The 21,866-nt window shown below is 36.4% G+C and overlaps 1 long non-coding RNA gene across 4 annotated transcripts in view; it reads left to right on the plus strand.

The window, feature by feature from the left end:
* Window positions 1-21,866, plus strand: part of LOC104007308 (uncharacterized) — a 107,734-nt gene that overhangs the window by 50,841 nt on the left and 35,027 nt on the right. For 3 of the 4 annotated variants that reach the window (XR_008549025.2, XR_001719352.4, XR_010158884.1), the window contains exons 2-4: window positions 10,182-10,281; window positions 13,290-13,369; window positions 15,534-15,667. This is a non-coding gene — a long non-coding RNA (uncharacterized LOC104007308). The remainder of the gene's footprint in view (window positions 1-10,181; window positions 10,282-13,289; window positions 13,370-15,533; window positions 15,668-21,866) is intronic. The other variant, XR_008549026.2, reaches the window with a different exon arrangement.

The following is a 21,866-nucleotide window of genomic DNA, read 5'->3' on the forward strand; positions in this document are numbered from 1 at the left end:
AGAAAAGGGAAAGTGAGATTGAATGACATCTTGCAGAAAAACTGTAAACCAATGTTTCAGAATAAAATGAAGAAATTAAAAGAGTAAGAGTTACGAAAAAACATTATGGATTAGAAATTTTAAAGTTAAAAATTTGATTATTAGAAAAACAGAAAATGGGCCGGGTGCAGTGGCTCACACCTGTAATCCCAGCACTTTGGGAGGCCGAGGCGGGCGGATCACCTGAGGTCAGGTGTTGGAGACCAGTCTGGCCAACATGGTGAAACCCCGTGTCTACTACAAATACAAAAATTAGCCTGGCATAGTGGTGGGAACCTGTATTCCCAGCTACTCGGGAGGCTGACACAGGAGAATCCCTTGAATCCGGGAGGTGGAGGTTGCCGTGAGCCTTGATCACCTCACTGCACTCCAGCCTGGGTGACAAGAGCGAGACTCCATCTCAAAAATAAATAAATAAATAAATAAATAAATAAGAAAAACAGAAAATAAAAAAGAGAAGTGACAAAGTTCTGTTATTTTTTGACTTTTTAATAATAGCCATCCTGACTGGTGAGGAATAGTAATTCATTGTGGTTTTGGTTTGCATCTCTCTAATTAGTGATGTTGAACAATTCTTCATATGCTTCTTGGCTATGTGTTTGTTTTCTTTTGAGAAGGGTTTGTTCATGTCCTTTGCCTTTTTTTTTTTTTTTTTTTCGAGACAGAGTCTCGCTCTGTCACCCAGGCTGGACTGCAGTGGTACAATCTCGGTTCACTGCAACCTCCGCCTCCTGGGTTCAAGCGATTCTGTTGCCTCAGCCTCCGGAGTAGCTGAGACTACAGGCGCGTGCTGCCACGCCCAGCAAATTTTTGTATTTTTGGTAGAGACCGAGTTTCACCATGTTGGCCAGGCTGGTCTCGAACTCCTGACTTCAGGTGATCCACCCGCCTCGGCCTCTCAAAGTGCTGGGATTACAGGTGTGAGCCACTGTGCCTGGCCGCCTATTTTTTAATGTTTTTTTTGTTTTGTTTTGTTTTGTTTTTTTGCTTGTTGATTTGTTTAAATTTCTTATAGATTCTGGATGTTAGACCTTTGTTGAATGCGGTTTGCAAATAGTTTTCTCTCATTTTTCAGGTTGTTTACTCTGATGATAGTTTATTTTGCTGTGCAGAAGCTCTTTAGTTTCATTAAGCCCTTTTTGTCTGTTTTTGGTTTCGTTGCAATTCTCTTTGGCGTCTTTATCATGAAATTTTTTCCAAGGTCTATGTCCAGATGGTATTTCCTAGGTTTTCTTCTAGGGTTTTATAGTTTTAGGCTTTACATTTAAATCTTTAATCCGTCTGGAGTCTATTTTTGTATATGGTGAAAGGTAGGGGTACAGTTTCATTTTTCTGCATACCACTAGTCAGTTATCCCAGCACCATTTATTGAACAGAGAGTCCTTTCCCCATTGCTTATTTTTGTCAGCTGTGTCAAAGATCAAATGATTGTAGGTGTGCAGCTTTATTTCTGGGTCCTCTAAATTGTTCAATTGGTCTATGTGTTTGTTTTTGTACCAATACCATACTATTTTGGTTACTGTACTCTGTATGGTTTGAAGTCAGGTAGTGTGATGCCTCTGGCTTTGTTCTTCTTGCTTAGGATTGTGTTGGCTATTTAGTCTCTTCCTTTAGTTCCATGTGAATTTTAGAATAGTTTTTTTATAATTATGTGAAAATGATTTTGGTAGTTTGATAGAAGTAGCATTGAATCTGTAAATTGCTTTGGGTACTATGGCCATTTTAACAATTTTGATTCTTCCTATCCATGAGCATGGAATGTTTTTCCATATGTTGGTATTGTCTCTGATTTCTTTTAGCAGCATTTTGTAGTTCTCCTTGTACAGATCTTTCAGCTCCTTAGTTAGCTTTATTTCTAGGTATTTTCCTTTTTAGGTGGCTGCTGTGAATGGGAGTGCTCCTTGATTTGGCTCTCAGCTTGGACATTATTGGTGTGTAGAAATGGTACTGATTTTTTTCCATTTATTTTCTATTTTGAAGCTTTAAGTTGTTTATCAGATATAGGACTCTTTCAGAGAGAGAGAGAGACTATGGGATTTTCTAGATATAAAATCCTATGGTCTATGAAGAGAGAGAGTTTTACTTCCTCTCTTCCTTTTTGGATGCCTGTTATTTCTTTCTCTTACCTGATTGCTCTTGTTAGAACTATTGTATTATACTGTGTTGAACAGGTGTTGCAATAGTGGGCATCCTGTCTTATTTGGGCTCTTAAGGGAAATGATGTTGGCTATGAGTTTGTCATAGATGGCTCTTATTATTTTCAGGTATGTCCCTTTGATGCCTAGTTTGTTGAGGATTTTTAACATGAAGGGATGCTGAATTTTATTAAAAGCTTTTTCTGTGTCTATTGAGATCATCATGTGTTTTTTGTTTTTAGTTCTCTTTATGTAATGAATAACAATTATATATTTGAGTATATTGAACCAACCTTTCATCCCAGGAATAAACCCTACTTCAACATGGTGGATTAGCTTTCTGATGTGCTACTGGGTTTCACTCGCTAGTATTTTGTTGAGAATGTTTGCATCTGTGATCATCAGGGATATTGACCTGAAGCTTTGTTTCTTTGTTGTGTCCTTCAGGTTTTGGTATCAGAATGATCTTGGCCTCATATAGTGAGTTAAAGAGGAGTCTCTCCTCAATTTTTTGAAATATTTTCAGTAAAATTGGAACCAGTTCTTCTTTATACGTCTGATAGAATTTGGCTGTTAATCTATCTGGTCCCAGGGCTTTTTCTGATTGGTGGGATTTTTATTATTGATTTGATTTCCATACTCATTATTAGTCTCTTTAGGGTTTCATTTTCTTCCTGGTTAACTCTTAGGAGGTTGTATGTTTCTAGAAACTTATCAATTTCTTGTAGGTTTTCTACTTTGGGTACGTAGAGGTGTACCTAATAGTCTCTGAGGGATTTTCTGTATTTCTGAGGGGTTGGTAGTAATGTTCTTTTTGTCATTTCTAACTGCGTTTATTTGGATCTCCTCTCTTTTTTTTTTTCTTTGTTACTTTAGCTAGCAGTCTATTAATCTTATTTATTCCTTCAAAAGACAATCTTTTGGTTTTGTTGATCGTTTGGATGGTTTTTTGTGTCTCCATTTGATTAAATTCAGCTGATTTTGGTTATTTTCTTCTGCTAGCTCTAGGGCTGGGTTTATTTTTTTACTTCTTCTATTTTTTTTTTTTTCTATTTCCTCTGGGTGTGATTTTAGGTTGTAAATTTGAGATCTTTCTAACTTTCTGATGTGAGCATTTAACATTATAAACTTTCCTCTTACTGCTTTAGCTGTGCCCCAAAGACTCTGCTATGTTGTATTTTTGTTCTAATAAATTACAAAGAATTTCTTAGTTTCTACCTTAATTTTACTATTTACCTAAAAGTCATTCAGGAGCAGGTTAATTTTCAGGTAATTGTATGTTTTTGAGAGATCTTCTTAGTATTGACTACTAGTTTTATTGTGCTGTGGTCTGTGAGTGTGGTTGGTATGATTTTGGATTTTTTTAATTTTTTGAGAATTGCTTTATGGCCAAGTGTGTGATCAATTTTAATGTGTGTGCCACATGCTGTTGAGAAAATCGTATGTTCTTTTACAGTTCATTGGAGTGTTCTTTAGATGTCTGCTAGGTCAATTTAGTCAAATGTCGAATTAGATCCTGAACATCTTTGTTAGTTTTCTCTCAGTGATCTGTCTAATGCTGTCAGTGGGGTGTTGAAGTTTCCTATTACTGTTCTGTGCTTATCTAAGTCCCTTCATAGGTCTCTAAGAACTTGTTTTATGAATCTGGGTGCTCTAGTGTTAAGGTCATATACAATTAAGATAGTTAAGTCTTCCTGTTGAACTGAACATTTTATTACCATGTGGTGCCCTTTCTTGCCCTTCATGATCATTGTTGGTTTAAAGTTTCTTTTGTCTGAAATTAAAATAGTAACTTGTCCTTTTTGTTTGTTTGTTTGTTTCACATTTGCTTGGTAGATTTTTCTCCACCTCTTTACTTTGATCCTATCGGTGTCATTGCATGTGAGATGAGTCTCTTGAAGATAGTGTAACTTAGTTCTTGCTTCTTCATCCAACTTGCTATTCTATGTCTTGTAAGTGAGGTGTTTAGCCTATTTACGTTCAAGGTTAATATGGATATGCGCATATTTGGTCCTGTCATTGTGTTGTTATGTAGACTTGATTATGTAGTTGCTTTGTAGTGTAAATGGTCTATGTACTTAAGTGTGCTTTTGTGGTGGCTGGTAACAATCTTTCATTTCCATGTTTTGAACTTGCTTAAGGACCTCTTATAAGGCAGGTATGATAGTAATGAATTCATTTTCACTTACAAAGCTTAGTTTGGATATGAAATTCTTGTTTAGAGTTTATTTTCTTTAATAATGCTAAATATAGGCCTTCAATCTCTTCTAGTTGGTACAGTTTCTGCTGAAAGGTCCACTGTTAGCCTGATGGGGTTCCTTTGGAGGTGACCCACCCTTTCTCTCTAGCTGCCATTAATGTTTTTTACTTTTGCTTTGACCATAAAGAGTCTGATGATTATGTGTCTTGGACATAGTCATCTTATATAGTATCTTGTGGAGTTTTCTGAATTTCCTAAATTTGAATGTTGAAACAACCTTCAACACCCAGAGGAAACAGAAACAAACAAACAAAAAAAGAAGCAACCTTCTCTCTAGTGAGATTAGGGAAATTTTATTGGTCAATATCTTCAAAAAGTTTTCCAAGTTGCTTGCTCTCTTTCCCCCTCTTTCAGGGACACCAATAAGTCATAGGTTTGCTCTCTTAATAAAATCCCATAATTTTCAGAAGTTTTGTTCAATTCTTTTTTATTTATTTTTGTCTGATTAAGTTGATTTGAAAAACTGGTCTTTGAGCTTTGAGATTCTTTCCTCAGATTGGTCAATTCTGCTGTAAATGCTTCCATTTGTAATTCTTATAGTGAGCTTTCAATGTCTATTAGGTTACTTTGCTTCTTTCTTAAAATAGCTATTTTGAGTTTCATCTCTTGTATCATTTTACTGGATTCTCTAGATTCCTTTGAGTGGTTTCAACTTTCTCCTGAATTTTAATGATCTTCGTTGCCATCCAGATTCTGAATTTTAAGTATGTAATTTCAGCCATTTCACCTGGTCAAGAACCATTCCTGGGGAGCTAGTGTAGCTTTCTGGAGATAAGAAGACATCCTGGCTTTTGAGTTGCCAGAGTTCTTGCAGTGGTTCTTTATTATGTGTGTAGGCTGATTTTCCTTTAATATTTGAAGTTAATGTCCTTTTGATGGGACTTTTTGCTTTTATATTCATGGTGTCCTTGAGGGTTTGTGGTTTAAGTCAGTCAACTGGCTTCATTTCTGGACAATTTCAGGGGTCCCGGGCTCAGGTCAGCACTCCTGGGCTATATGTTCTAACCTGGAGAGTTGACATCAGGCCCACCACTTTGTTCTCTGGTCCTTTGAGGTTAGCCACCTGCTGCACTGGAGGAGTCAAGGTACTCCCAGTCTTCTGGAAACAACACACCAAGCGGGGGGGAGGTACCGGCAAAAGCACTTTGTTGGGTGGTGGCAGCAGGGTCTGCACTTACATGCACTGGCAATGGCAGCTGGTGGCCAGAGAGTCTATGCAAGTGGGTATATTGGTGAAGGCAGGGCTGTGGTGGTGAGGTACACACATGTACTGGTGACAGTGAAGCAGGAGTCTGTCCACACATGCACCACAGGTGAGTGTGTGCTGGCTAAGTGTTGGGGGGAGGCTGCTGGGGGAGTGCATGTCAGTGGGGGCCCGTCTGCTGAAGTTATCTGATAAGTGGAGTCTACCAGCTAAGAAGCTATAGTGGCAGATTCTGGAAAGCACCCTGGCTGAGGATCCAACGCTGCACTGCAAACAGGTATGGCCAGGGAGGGGACCCAGAAGAGGCCAGCAGATATGGTGGTGCTGAGATCAGATTGACCCTGTCCCATGAGCAAGACAGCCCTGCTCTGACCTGGTAAGACAGTCAACAAAGGCCAAAGACACCTAGAGGAGTGTGACACACCTTGGGATGGGCATCACTGCCTGTGCTCCACTGCTGCTATTCCCACACCAAATCTTCTAGGCTCCTCACAGGCTGGAGTCCTGTCCCTGCCACTTCTCCAAGCAGCTTTCCCTGCCAGCTCAGATATCAGTGGGATCATGGGGTCCCCTTCAGCCAGGATTCCAGAGGTCTCTGATGAGAGTGGGCCACTCCTCACCTATTCAGCTCATCCCTTCACCAGGAGCCACTGGGGGCTGCAAACAAGCCTTGGTGCTTGGCAGCCCCATGCAGGGTTCCCAGATTCCTCCCCGTTCAGCCCAGCATCTTCATCCTCCCTCTGTGTATTCTCAGTCCTCTCTTTCTGCAGATCTGCTCAGAGTTTGTGGGTCTTCTTCATCAAGATATATTGTCTTAAATGTATTGGACTTAAAAAAAGAAAGAAAATATTTTGGACATCCAGACAAAAGACAAATTGCAAAAAAAAAAAAGTACAAATTGTCATCAGACCTTTTCAAAGCAACATGCTACGTTAGACAAAAGTAGGACATTATTTAAGATACTCAAGAAAAGAAAAACGTGAACTGGGGATTATACATTCAACCCCAAATACTTCAAATATGGAGGCCACAAGCAACCTTTTAGAACGTGCCATCTTCTATAGGTATTTTCTACAATATTGTTACTATTCATGAGTCATCTAATAATGAGTTTAGGTAACCTAAATGATTGAAGAGCCATCAACAAATGAACCAGTGTTGATATGGAATATATTTACCTGTATATCAAAATAAAATAATGGATTATAAGAAAATCAGTGTTGCAGAGAATGGCTATACATTCTCACCATGTACACTGTACAATTATTAACCACTGAGGGAGAATGAGGAAATTATGTGAAAAATAAGATGCTCAATAACTGACTTTCAGATATTATTTTGGAGAAATAAGATACTACTTTAAATCAGATAATGATAACAGGGTGTCAAAGGAGATAAAAAAGTTAGCACATAATTTAAATATTTCTCATGGCACAAAGTATCAATAAATAAAATCAAAGGAAAAGCAAGAGTGAGGGATTAAGGATAGTACATAGAGGCATTGTATGTGTGTAAAAATTAGTATAGGATATATAAATAGCACTTTGTGTAAAATATATAGTTATATTTTAAAATTCGAAAAGATAAACCTTTTTTATCAAAAAGTTACTAATAGTTTAAAGGTATAAATAAGCTGGAGGGAACACCATTTGAATGGATCTAGACTTCTTTGGATATACTCTGGTAGATCTTAATTTGCAACTATGAAAATTATAAAAGTATAAAACAACATTGTTAAAAATGTCTCCCAAAATTGAAAGTACAATGGAACAGATTAGCCTAAAAATGTATAGAGCTAGTTTCATTTCTATGCAGAATGGAACTAATCTAAGGATAATAAAATGTAGTTCTGGACTACACATCTCTTGTGGGAAATATATAAAGGAAAAAAATTAAGAATTGAATTCTTCATAAGCATATTAATGGTGATAGGGCGAGTGTTATTCTGAGACTCTTTTGTATGCAGTTTAGAAGATAAAGCAAGTTCATAAATTTTGGTGTCACAAAACTGTAGAATATTTGGCCTGGAGAAAAAGAGATACAGATGTAAGATCAATGAAGTTAAATAAAACTCTGTTAACTTGAATTTGAATTATAACTATCAGTATAAACTCATGAACTCATGTACTTTATAAATAACATGGTATACATACTCTGGGTGTCTTCGCTTCAGAGGCCAGGGAATAATAATGAACCCCATAGCAATGAGCATTCTTTCACTCAGGCTATGGTCTCTAAATACATTTTCACACAAAGAAACTTAAAATAATTTTTAAAATTATTTAAAAAATAGTCAAAGCAGGAAAGATACTACATGAGCCTGGAGTATACTGTTAGGCTACCAAGAAATGTGTCTATCAAAGGCTACCGGTGTCATGCCAAAAGGGCACAGAAGCCAAAGTTTTTCCCAATGGTCAAAAATGGGGTCATTGATTGTTAACATAAAGAATACTGCAATGGATTAAAAAACATCACGCATGTTTAAATCCATGCATGCATCGTAAAACCTTTATTGTAAAAAATCCTCATCTTCGAATGATGAGAAGAAATTGACTCATTATTTTAAAACCAATAAACAGAGAGAAAACACCATTCACTGTGTTTTCTATGCTATTTGCACTCCAGTTAACCAAAGAGTTGATAAAAGAAAGTTTCTTCTTATAGAAGTATCCAAAAAAAAATTAAGAAATATTAGAATTATATCATCATTTTGCAATCTCTAATTAATTAGTGGACCCAAGAAATTATCATCAATGACTGATAATAGCACAAAAACAGAGTAAAGCAGGCAATATATCCCTTCTAATGGGAATGACCATGACCAACTATGAAATAGCCTTGCAAAACAAAACACACAAAAAACTAAATCTTATCCTGCCTCCATAGTAACTACAGAAAATATGGGAGGCAGAAGAATGTGTTAAGTAGCACCACGGTAATGTAATGAGCAAAATCTGGGGCTAACTACAGTATTTCTTCCATAAAAGATTGCCAGAAAAATAATATAATGGAAGGTGAAACTCTAGTAAAAGAAACGTATGAGATATATTAACTAAGTGTAATCCACAGATCTTTCTAGGATTGCAAATGGCAGACAAAAGTTATAAAAGTTACGAAATGTAAACCCTGGATATTTGATGATAATGTGGACTTACTGTTAATTTTCAGGTGTTATGTTGGTGGTGCTATGTGTAGAAAAAGAGGCATTATGTTTTAGAGATTTACACTGAAATATTTATTCATGAAAAGGTGTAATACTTTCCAGTTGCTTTAAAATAATCAGGGGTATGAGGAAGTGAGTTGTGTACAGATAAAACCAGATGGCTCAAAAGTTGATAACTGCTGACACTGGAGAGTGGAGAAATAGAACTTCACTCTACTTCTGTTGCTACATTTGTGTGTTTTGAGGTTTTCTGTAAGAACATTTTTAAAAGATACTATTTGCAAAGGGTTTAGTTAATTCATTGCAAAATTTTTCATTATATAGCCAGGAGCAATTACTGACCCACTTATGCTTCAGTGAGCAGACTTGTTCCACAAACTGTTATTATACCTTATATGGCATTTTTTTCAGCCAAGTTGTATTGTCTCTTTGCTCCCACTGTCAACTCATAGATATGTAAACAAAAAGATTTTAGGTAAAAGTTACCAAAATTACTGGTTGCCATCACCTCTACCCATTCCCCACCCAGACGTGTAGACTGTAAATAATTTAACAAATGGCTTATCAGTTTGGTTATGGCTTATCTATACATTAAAAACACAGTGTTCATAGTGTAAAACAACTCCTGGTACACTGTTGGACTCTGCTGTATTCTTAGGCACTCAGAATTACTGTATAGTACACCTTTCACTTCTGCCGCTGAAACATGAATTTAAGGTTTATTATGACTCTGGTATAGAATATGATGCTCCTACTTGTACAGTCACTAAATCAGTCTTCTATCAATTCAGACATCTTGGGAAATTGAAACAATTTTGCCTTACTTGTTAACATTGCTTCACTTCCTTTTCATTTTGCAACTGCTGTATTGTATGTCACCGTCTAATAGATGACCAGATGGTGCTATTTGAAAGCTTCAATTTGTCCTAAAATTAAATTCCAATGAAAAGAACATCAGGAAAATTCACATTAGTAAAAGTTATGTTTTCAAAACTTGCTGCTGCTACATTTAACTCATAATTATTTAAAAATTCTCTTTATTATTTTAAAAGCAATTGAGAGAACTCTTCTTCGCTGAATGCATTTTCCCTGTAAATTGGAGCTAATGTGCAATAATATATTCCTTTTAATTAAAAGAGAGTGATGCATTTAAGTCATTAATTATAAATTAAGTTATTTTTGGATATTAATGCTATGTAATTTGTAGATTGAAATATTCATTAGTATAGAACTTGGGCTATTTTAATGTATCTGCACTGAGTTGAAGACATATTTTACTTGAATACTTGGGCACAAGAAAACAGACTGTCATATCATCTACCATTGTTACACTAGTGCATCTTTCTCAGCTCACAACTGTGGTTTTGTGTTTCCTTCTAGACCTGCTGGCAGAAAAGGAGAAATGCTGTACGAGGTTTATGAATAGGTCAGTTTGGTATACAAACTGAAGCCCTAAGTGGACTGCTACTACTATTGCAGGGTTAGTGCTGAAAGACGGTGAGGAGGGAAAATTATCCCAATGAATAGAGGTTACAAGTTGTATGTGGTCATCCACTTTATTAGAAAAGTGGCCTGAGTTTAGAATTTAAAACATCTCATGGGAAATATGTAAGGGCTTGGTTGATTGTTCACGGGCCTGGAAAGAGAAAGTTTGAAAGATTAGAGACAACAAGCTCTGGGTAATAAGCTGTGAATGAACTGATAAGACTGGAATGTGAAGCTCTGTGTATTATATACTAGGGCCTCCTACATTGCATTGTCTATGTAAGAAGAACTCAACGATCACATAGAAAGTGATTTGGCTATTAGTTCTTAGCCTGCCTCTGATATCAGCCATTCAATTGCTGGCATGAGGGACTTGTGACCAGAATAGTCATAGTAGCAGGAAATGGCCCAACATAATGGGTTTTCACTCACCAATCCTAATTTAACTACTTTTGCTACCAAATTTCCAACATGCCAGCAACAGAGATCAAAGCTGAGGCCATAATTCAGCATTGTTTCCCAAGAAGACTCGAGATATTTTGTGGCAAATTGGTCTCATTAAACCACTTCCACTCGGGAGGGGGCAGCAGTTCAGTTTGACTTGAATGAAAATATTTTAGTGTTATGAATGTATCTTTCCTGTCTACAGGGAAGACAAGTTCATAATGGTAATGTGTTTTGATTCAAGTCAAACTACTATTCCAGGGCTAATAGAGTATTTGAGTCATTAGTATAGAATCCTATCTAATATATCACACAGAGGTTATAGAGTACTTGAGTCATTAGTATAGAATCCTATCTAATATCATATCACACAGAGAAGACACTTTACAGCAAAAGACAAGCAACCCTGGGCATCTGACTCTTGGCTACACTCATCCTATTTTATATATTAGGAAACAAAGTGTAGAAGTTGGAATATTCCCTCTTAGTTGTACTTGCAATGACCCATGTGGGCACAAATGTGCTTTCCATCACCACAATTCTGAGCTCTAATGTTTATATGCATACAGAATACCAGGGAAAGAATATTTCTACCAGGGGACACAGCAAGAATCTCACTAAACTTTAAGCTATAGTTGCCATTTGGTCAACAAGAAGCTAGCAGGGAGTGGACTAATTATTCTGGCCAAAGCAAATAACACTAACCATCAGGAGGAAGCAAGGCTGCTGTGATAAAACGGGGGTAGGATGAAAAGTTCATAGTATGCAGTCAAGCTACTGTGGCATCATTTGGTATTGTCCTGGCCAATTTAGATATTAATTAACCAATGCAGCAGTCACAGCCTGAGAAAGACAAAGAACCAGGACTCACAGCCCTCAGGAATAAGGGCGTGGATTACCCATCATGTAAGTAACCTAGGCCAGCAGAGGTGCTAATAGAGAAGAGAATCTCCCACAGCCATAGCACCCTGAACACACCAAATCTCATTTGATCTCAGAAGCTAAGCAGGGATGGGCCTAGTTAGTACTTGCATGGGAGAAGAGTATCTTGACTGGGCAGAAGAGAGATGATGAACATGTAAGGTGCAAGAGGCATTCTGCGATGGATGCTGTGGTGTCTGGCTCAGATCTTAATTCAGGATGGAACAATCACTACCCCAATCTCTGGGAGTACTGGCAGTTGATGTCACAGCTATATCCTTCCCAGACAATTGCTTTCAGACAAGGAGCAGGAAACAATAGTTTACTATTTTTTTTTCAATCCAGAACATCTCTGACCGGCCAGGTTCAGAGCTACCACTGAGGCTCTGCTAAAGTCGCTTTTGTAACTGTAGCACAGTTCATCTTCTCTCTTTGCCCAACTCTCCTTCTTTCGCTTCTTTGTGGGTGTCCTCCTCCTGCCCCACCAGGAGTATTTTCCAGTAAAAAACTTGCATGCAAATCTTTAGCTTGGTGTCTATTTTCTAAAAAATAAACTTACTGCATCAGGCTTAAACTATAAATTGGTTTTGATTTATTGGTTTAAAACACTTTAAAAATATTACTCTATTACAAGTCTTATTTTACACAGAGAACTTCGCAGTATGTAATGGGAAGATACTATGATTTTGTTACTTAATTTGTTTAACATTGACCTTTGAATGAAAGTGTGTGTGTGTGTGTGTGTGTGTGTGTGTGTGTGTAAATTAGCTTCCCATGCTCAGTAATTCAGCTAAGAAATTACAGGGGAATTGCAGTAGGTGTTTGTATGAACTCCAGAGGATTATATATTTTGCCTCAGAAGATGGCTAAAGGACACTGAAGATAACTGCAAAGCACCAAACGGCCATAAATCAGACATAAAAACAACACGGTATAAAAAATTACTTTATTTACAGTGGGTCCCCCAGATGTTAAAGAAAAGCTAGTTTATATGCCATAGCATCAACTGCAATTATTCAATTTTCTCTCTTTAAGATACTTGACATTTTACTTTAAAAAAGCGAAATTCTGATTATGCTTCATTCTGTTATCACTTGATTCATTCATCCAATACTCATTACATGGTGAATATTCCTTCTGATTTAAGGCATGAAGCCTCATGTTAATCTCCAAAATGTAAATCTTTCCTTAAAATACACGAGAACTTGTAACGCAAAGTGTAGTCTGTGCATCTGCACTAACAGCAGCACTTAGTAGCTTGCAGACATGCGAAATTCCCACTGTAGACCTCTAAAAACAGAATCTGCATTTTAGCAAGACTACCCCAAAATATTATATACACATTAAAGTTTGTTTGAGAATTACTGCATTAGAGAAAAATTAATTCTAGAGCTTTATCAGAACAAAGTTTTCTAATTTCACTCGAAAAACAAATTTCACTTGAATGAAATCAGAGGTTCTACTGTAAAAATCCAGGCTGATCACCAGCTAGGACATCTGCATGGCTACTTACTCTCAAAGGCTTAGGGGAAATATTACTTCAACTGGGAGGTGTGCACTTTTCCCTAAACAAAAATAAGGCCTCTTCTTCTCTCTGCACTGGATATTTCTAATGACTCCACATTTTCCATATCACAGAACACAGCACACAAGAAAAGGTGTCTGTCTTTCCTGTGTAATGGACAGGTTTTGAATCGTGGGCCCAGAAGGATTGTCTGGTAAGTTCCCCTTTTTATTTCCACCTGCATGTTGCCGCAGTAGCTGTGGTGATACTAATTTGTGCCCTTTTCTCTGGCCATAGACGACTGGTCGAATGGCAAACATCTTACTCAGATAGAGTCATAAGGTCTCTTCTCTGGGAATTTTAGCCCTTGGAAATTATGTGGGCGCCTGGACTATCACATATACACTGGGATGCTGTATGTGGTAGCCATTTTCTGCTACAAGATCTAAGAAACAGAAGTTAGTTTGCAATGAAAGATTAATAATACAACAGGTACTCACAAAGAGGAGAAGTAAGGAAAATGGAAAACAATTTGAGTTTTCTAATATCAATGTAGGCCTTTGTTTCATTCTAAGGTTGCATCCTCCTCTTGAAACCTATGCAGAATCCCATTTTATTACCAAATTTTTCTTTCCCTTGAGTAGAAATTGGGTATCTACCATTTGCAACCAAAACATTATTAATATACCTTAGAACATTAGGAGCTTTGTGAAAATAAGATCAATTTTATATGATTTCGGTTGCAATGACGCTTCTCCTTCTATCAGGCAGTATTGGACACATTACCCAAAGCTTGGATAGAGTGTTCATTTTATACTGGACACAGTAGCACATTCAAGAGAAAAGCACCACTGTCATTTCAATAGATACCAGAAAGGTGTTTTTAAAATTTACATCTTGTTCCTGATATAAGTATTTGACATACAAGGAATAGAAAGAAATAATACCTGATTTAGTGATTCTATCTAAAACCTTCAGCAAGCAAAATAAATTCTTATGAAGCAGTAGAAGTATTTCCAATAAATTCAGGGCCATTTAAGAAAGTACCACAAAATAAAAGGATATAAGATTAAATATATAAAAACCCCAAATTCTCCTATAAAAATTAATAATTAATTATAAAAATGCAAAAAAGAAAAATCCCTTTAAAACAGCAACAAAAATCAATAAAGTATCTATGCATGTACTAAAACAGAAATGGACAAGACATATGTTGAGAAAACTTTAAAAAACGAGTTAGTGGGTGCAGCGCACCAGCATGGCACATGTATACATATGTAACTAACCTGCACAATGTGCACGTGTACCCTAAAACTTAAAGTATAATTAAAATAAATAAAGAAAAATACAATAAAGAAAAAGTAGATCTAGCCCATATTCATAAATAATAAACATGGTACACATTTAGTTTTCAAATCAACCTATATATGTACTACAATTTTAATCAAAGTTGTTCTGAAGATCTTTTATGGGACTTGCCAAGTTGATTCTATAATCAGTATGTCAGCTTAGCAAGACCAACTTTGGAAATGAAAAAAGATGGGGACTTACTCTATCAAATGCCAAAATATCTTATAAATTTAGATAATTTAAAAAATCAAGTTTGAATGAAGTCTCTATCTCATATCTTTCTAAACTATAACTTCCACATTTACTGAACATTAAGGAAAAATATTGGCAGAATACAATAAAAAATTTTTATGATTTTAAGGCAGGGAAGGCCATCTTATGCTCCAAAAATGAAGCAAGATCTCTGAAGTAAAATATTTTAATTGACAAAAGTAAACTACTATATGGTAAATAACATTATCGGCAAATTTAACAACACAAAAACCCTTAAAATAATTAACATTAAGCCCCCAAATCCCACAAAAAGAAAAAAATTGCCAAAAGCTCCACACCCAACACGAGTTACAAACTAGAAATGCAAGTATTATTAATCTTCCTAATACAGGGAAACAAAAACAACAATAATAAAACACTAATTTTTATAATAACTAGCATATGTAAAGGTTTGGTGAAATTGATACCTTATATATACTCCTATCGGCGTGCAAAAGCCATTTTGGAGAAAAATGAGGCAGAATATTATTACGTTTTGTTTCCAAAAGCCCACTGGAAAATAAAAAACAGACACTAGGCTTCTATTAACAGGGAAAGTGGGCAATTGCTGAAGGTAATTCACTCAAGCCAATTATGACAAGCTAATTCACCAAATAGCCAAATTGCAAAAGTCAATTCATAGAAAAATCAATTTGGCAAATTTAAATTAAAACAAATATTTTTAAAGTTTACAATAATTTAAATTGCATGAAAAATTTAAACAAACATTTTGTTTTGGATAGTTGACACATTTTTTATTTTTATTTTCTTGACAGAATTATAAGGAATGTCCATTTGTGCTTTAGCAACTTGAAGCTTCAGTGGAAAGAATCAGAACATAGAGAAAACTTGCTGCTAGGACAAAAATGAAGGAAAGAATCATCCCAGGATGGTGATACCGGGGTTACAGGTGAGCGAGGGGCACAAAGAAGGGAAGCCAGAAGGGCATATATTTAGAACATGATCACCACCTTCTGAAAAGTGAAATATTTTTTATTTCTAAATAACTCAACTTAAATTTTGCAGAAATCTGCAAAAGCTGACAAAATTATCTTATGTCCTCAAATTTGTGTAAGTACTGTAAGTAATTTTTAAATTATTAAATTTTATTGCATTGGAAATTGACAAATTATAACTGCATAAAGAATTATTGTATGATCCAGCAATTCCACAGTTGGGTGTACATTCAAAGGACATATGTAAAGCGATTATGTAAATCGATATGTAGCGATATGTAAATCATTATGTAAAGCGATATCTGCACTGCCATGTTCATTAAAGCATTGTTCAAATTACCTGAGTTATGGAATCAGCCTGTATCTGTCAACAGATGAATGGAGAAAGAAAATGTGCTATCTATACACAATGAAATACTATTTAGCCTTTAAAAAGAAGGAAATAAAATCATTGTTACAACACAAATAGTTAAAATGTAAAAAAGTAAACATTGCAAAATGTTTATTTGACAAATTGATTAGTTGGCAAAATGCCTTTCAGTGAATTGGCTTTGGTAAAATGGCTAAACAGATTGTGGCATAGTCAATGAAACAATGCATTATAGTTTAAAAGAATGAGGTAGATCACAGAATGTGATATGATACTTTAAATAAAGTAATTAGTAAATTAGTAAAAAGTGAATTAGTAAAAAGTAATTAATAAAATTAAATAAAAAATAAAATAAAAAGTAATTAGTAAAATTAGTAAAGTAATTAGTAAAAAGTAAAAACCACACAAAACAAAATGGCACATTTCTTTAGGTACAAAGAGTTAGGATACACTTTCAAATAATGATAGACTGTCTTTGGGAGAGGAGAGACTTTTGCCCCAAATCTTATAAGTAAAATTTAATATCTTATTCAGATGATTAAAATTAAATTTACATTTATATGTAGCAGGAAATTTAATTTATATCTTCCCCTTATCTTGAGACTTTGCCAAAGGTCCCATGCTAAGACCATGACTGCTGAGGCCCCAAACACTCTAGAGCAAGGTGATAGACCACAACACTGACTCAGTGGTAATGTAACAGAACTTGTGGACTTTGGCTCATACTCAGCTGCAAGCTGTGCAGAGTTGAAAAAAATCAAGGAAGCATTTAGGAGGGCAAGGTCAATAAGTAGGTATTCACTTTTTGGCCCAAAACTGGGCCAAAAGAGTGTTGGACACCCTCCCACTTCTTCTCTAGGAAATTGCCAAGTGCTTTCCCTGCACATAAATTAAGCCAGGTAGGGGTGACGTGACTTGGAATCTTCTGCTGCCACAGGAGTATGATGGTCCAGAGAATTTGAGAATGTGAACAGTGTCCCTTGGTCTTGCAGAAGTACCAATTACTACTGTGCTTGACTGAAGAATCAATAAAAATTGTTGAGGGATGCTGCTGTGATAAGCAGAATAATGACCTCCTCCCTGAAAAATGTCTATGTCATAATCCCCAGAACTTAAATGACAAAAGGGAAATCAAAGATATGATTAAGTTAAGAATCTTGAATGGTTAGATTGTCCTGGAATAATCACAAGGGACTTTATAAGAAAGAGACGGGAGTATCAGGATGAGAGAAGTAAATATGACAATGGAAGCAAAGGTTGGAGTGATGTGCTTTGAAGGTGGAGGAAAGGGCCACATGACCAGGGGTGCACGCCACCTCTAGGGGCTGGAAAAGAAAACGGATTTTCCACGAGAGACTCCAGAACGAGTGTAGCCCTATTAACATCCCAATTTCAGTCCCATAAAATTAATTCTGAATGTCTGACTTCCAGAACTCTAAGATAAGTAATTTCCTCTATTTTAAGCAAAAAAAAAAAAAAAATGTGTAGTAATTTATCATAGCAACAACAGGAATACAGCTACTGACCTCAGGTGACAATCGGTGTTGAATAAGTCATGTATATGTTCTTCCATCCTTCCTTCCTGTGTCATCTGATCCTGGATGAAATAGAAACAAAAGCAGGTTAAAAGACAGGGGGGAAAGAAAAATGACCATAACAGCGAAGAAAATAAAGAAGAAAAGAGCCCAAAGGGAAGAAAACAGACCACACCCATTTTCCCACTTCAGATTCTCCAGTCTGTGTCAGTCTTGAGCTGAGGAACAGCAGAGAACTTTTGAATTAAGATACAGAACATTTGATTTAGATCAACCTGGAATTTTCTAGACCTAAAAAATAAATATTCCTTTAATGCCTGAAAATGATCATAAAGCTGTGAGTTTAAGATATTTTCCTTAAGAGCTGGGAAAGAAGAGCAGGTTGGAAGAGAAAAGGTGAGAGATAAAGATAGTTATTCCCCTATTGTTCCTAGAATAGCAAGTCCCTTCAATATTACACACACATACACTCCGTCACCCTGAAAACATATAGTCTGTTGGGGAATGACTTTGGAGATAAGGGATAAAAGATTTTCTCATTTTACTTTATAGAAGCATCTGTTTTCAAAACAGTTAAAATGTATGTTCTACTTTTAACAATTCCAATAGTCAAAGAAATATCTGTCTAGCTTATTTAGTTACAGATGTAGATATTGGTGACATGAAGGGACTTTGTTTTCCATCTCAATCGCCATGAGGCAGAGCAACCCACACATCTAGATGAGGTGAGAGGTGAGAAAGATCAATAATTCAGTTAAGCAGGAAATGAGTGATTTAGTTCTTCAAATAATTGTAGCATCCCTTATATTTTGCCTGGTAATATTGGCGTGGGTATCAGTGGAAGTGATATGTTTCCCATCACTCCCAAATTTCAGATGGAAAATTTGTGTGTATGTGTGTGTGTGTGCACGCAAAGTCATTTTATTCTCTTCCTCTGACGTTCCTTTGGACTTCTTCAGAATGTGCCAGATGTCCACAGATTATTCAGTTATCTAAATGATTAAATTATGTAGTATAGACTATCAGAGAATAAGACAATTGGAGTAAATCATTAATTCTATGGTGTCAAGAGTAATTGCAAAAGAAGGAGACAGTGGAGGTTCGCAGAGGCTGCACTTCTGGGGACAGGGGAATAGTATGTGCAAAGATATGGAAGTGGAATGTTACAGCTGATAATGTGACATGTGCTTATTGTAAGGTGAAGAAAGCAGCTGGGCTGACTCCTTAATGCTAGCCTCCACACCACAGGATAAACGTTCTCTTCCAGATAAGTCATTGGGTTAACATGAATACTTTTTATCCATCTTTGCATTCACATTCACGTTTATAGACTTCACGCTTGGTTTGTTTGCTTTCACAAAAGATAAATTTCTCATGTTTGAAAAATTCTAAGTTATTGGGCTGGGACACTCATATATCCTCATAATGTTAATTGTTCCAGAAACTATTATTTGTGGTCACTGCCTGATTTCTGTGTTTCTTGGCTGTTACAGAGAGGCTAAAGTGTCAACCATCATTCTGTTAGAATTGCTTAGTAACGCTTGCGTTGAATTGGCTACATAGGAAGCTTAGCTCAATGCCTATGTGCTGGTGTGAAATGTGTTGCTTCTGTGATATGCCTAGTATCTCCAGCTAAAAGAACAGAAGACCTTCAGGGAACTAGAGTTTCTGAGAGCAAGGTGAGAGGATTATGCATGAAGGCACTGGGCTGTCATCCATGATGCGGGTGGGTGAGAATTCTCTCTACGTTATTATAAAATATAGCAATGGTAAATATAGAACAAGTTGTCATCTTACAAAATAAGTTTTTGCTACAAATTTTCCCCCAAGTTTTTTTCTATTTGAAGACCTTGCATGACTTGCTTCTCTTATAGCTGCTTTGGGCCCTAAAGTCTACATTTCATCCTCAGTGTCATGATCTCTGCCACTTAGCAGCATTTCGTTTTCACAATTTAGTGACATGTCTGTCAAAAGCAATGGACTAAATTGCTCAGCAGTTAATTTATATTAATTTTGAGAAATGCATTTCAGTTTTTGATTATGTTAATAAGACTTTTACTTTGAGGGTAGAATATTCTAGCAAATGAAAAAGGTGTTACAATCTTTAGCCAAAAAGAAACCACATATTTTGCAAAGGAACAGAAAGGATTTTGAAAGAGCCCCAGCGTCTAAAAATCTTTTTAATTGAAATTCTTTTAAGTGTGGCTCATAGTTTAATGGGACTTATATGGCAACATTGCTCCCAGATAATGGCCATTCCTAAATATCATGACATTAAAGCATAAAATAAAGAATGTTCTATGACAACTTTACAATGTATTGCATACACAAATTGAGGTAATGATAGCTAGGTGTTTTGTGCTAATGGAGTCATTATATTGATCCATGGTGAGACAGAGATGCCAGCTCTCCCTTTGCTCAGTATTATAAACTACAACTGTAATTGTTAACAAAAGAATATATAGAAAGAGAAAGTTGGTGAGAACCTTATTTACTTCCTATGTCAATATTTTCTTTTTTTAAATTTTATTATTATACTTTAAGTTTTAGGGTACATGTGCACAATGTGCAGGTTAGTTACATATGTATACATGTGACATGCTGGTGCGCTGCACCCACTAACTCGTCATCTAGCATTAGGTATATCTCCCAATGCTATCCCTCCCCCCTCCCCCCACCCCACAACAGTCCCCAGAGTGTGATGTTCCCCTTCCTGTGTCCATGTGTTCTCATTGTTCAATTCCCACCTATGAGTGAGAATATGCGGTGTTTGGTTTTTTGTTCTTGCGATAGTGTACTGAGAATGATGATTTCCAGTTTCATCCATGTCCCTACAAAGAACATGAACTCATCATTTTTTATGGCTGCATAGTATTCCATGGTGTATATGTGCCACGTTTTCTTAATCCAGTCTATCATTGTTGGACATTTGGGTTGGTTCCAAGTCTTTGCTATTGTGAATAGTGCCGCAATAAACATACGTGTGCATGTGTCTTTATAGCAGCATGATTTATAGTCCTTTGGGTATATACCCAGTAATGGGATGGCTGGGTCAAATGGTATTTCTAGTTCTAGGTCCCTGAGGAATCGCCACACTGACTTCCACAATGGTTGAACTAGTTTACAGTCCCACCAACAGTGTAAAAGTGTTCCTATTTCTCCACATCCTCTCCAGCACCTGTTGTTTCCTGACTTTTTAATGATTGCCATTCTAACTGGTGTGAGTTGATATCTCATTGTGGTTTTGATTTGCATTTCTCTGATGGCCAGTGATGATGAGCACTTTTTCATGTGTTTTTTGGCTGCATAAATGTCTTCTTTTGAGAAGTGTCTGTTCATGTCCTTCGCCCACTTTTTGATGGGGTTGTTTGTTTTTTTCTTGTAAATTTGTTGGAGTTCATTGTAGATTCTGGATATTAGCCCTTTGTCAGATGAGTAGGTTGCAAAAATTTTCTCCCATTTTGTGGGTTGCCTGTTCACTCTGATGGTAGTTTCTTTTGCTGTGCAGAAGCTCTTTAGTTTAATTAGATCCCATTTGTCAATTTTGGCTTTTGTTGCCATTGCTTTTGGTGTTTTAGACATGAAGTCCTTGCCCGTGCCTATGTCCTGAATGGTAATGCCAAGGTTTTCTTCTAGGGTTTTTATGGTTTTAGGTCTAACATTTAAGTCTTTAATCCATCTTGAATTGATTTTTGTATAAAGTGTAAGGAAGGGATCCAGTTTCAGCTTTCTACATATGGCTAGCCAGTTTTCCCAGCACCATTTATTAAATAGGGAATCCTTTCCCCATTGCTTGTTTTTCTCAGGTTTGTCAAAGATCAGATAGTTGTAGATATGCGGCGTTATTTCTGAGGGCTCTGTTCTGTTCCACTGGTCTATATCTCTGTTTTGGTAACAGTACCATGCTGTTTTGGTTACTGTGGCCTTGTAGTATAGTTTGAAGTAAGATAGCGTGATGCCTCCAGCTTTGTTCTTTTGGCTTAGGATTGACTTGGTGATGCAGGCTCTTTTTTGGTTCCATATGAACTTTAAAGTAGTTTTTTCCAATTCTGTGAAGAAAGTCATTGGTAGCTTGATGGGGATGGCATTGAATCTATAAATTACCTTGGGCAGTATGGCAATTTTCACGATATTGATTCTTCCTACCCATGAGCATGGAATGTTCTTCCATTTGTTTGTATCCTCTTTAATTTCATTGAGCAGTGGTTTGTAGTTCTCCTTGAAGAGGTCCTTCACGTCCCTTGTAAG

The sequence above is a fragment of the Pan troglodytes genome, chromosome 6, assembly GCF_028858775.2.
Source record: "Pan troglodytes isolate AG18354 chromosome 6, NHGRI_mPanTro3-v2.0_pri, whole genome shotgun sequence".
Lineage (NCBI taxonomy): Eukaryota > Metazoa > Chordata > Mammalia > Primates > Hominidae > Pan > Pan troglodytes.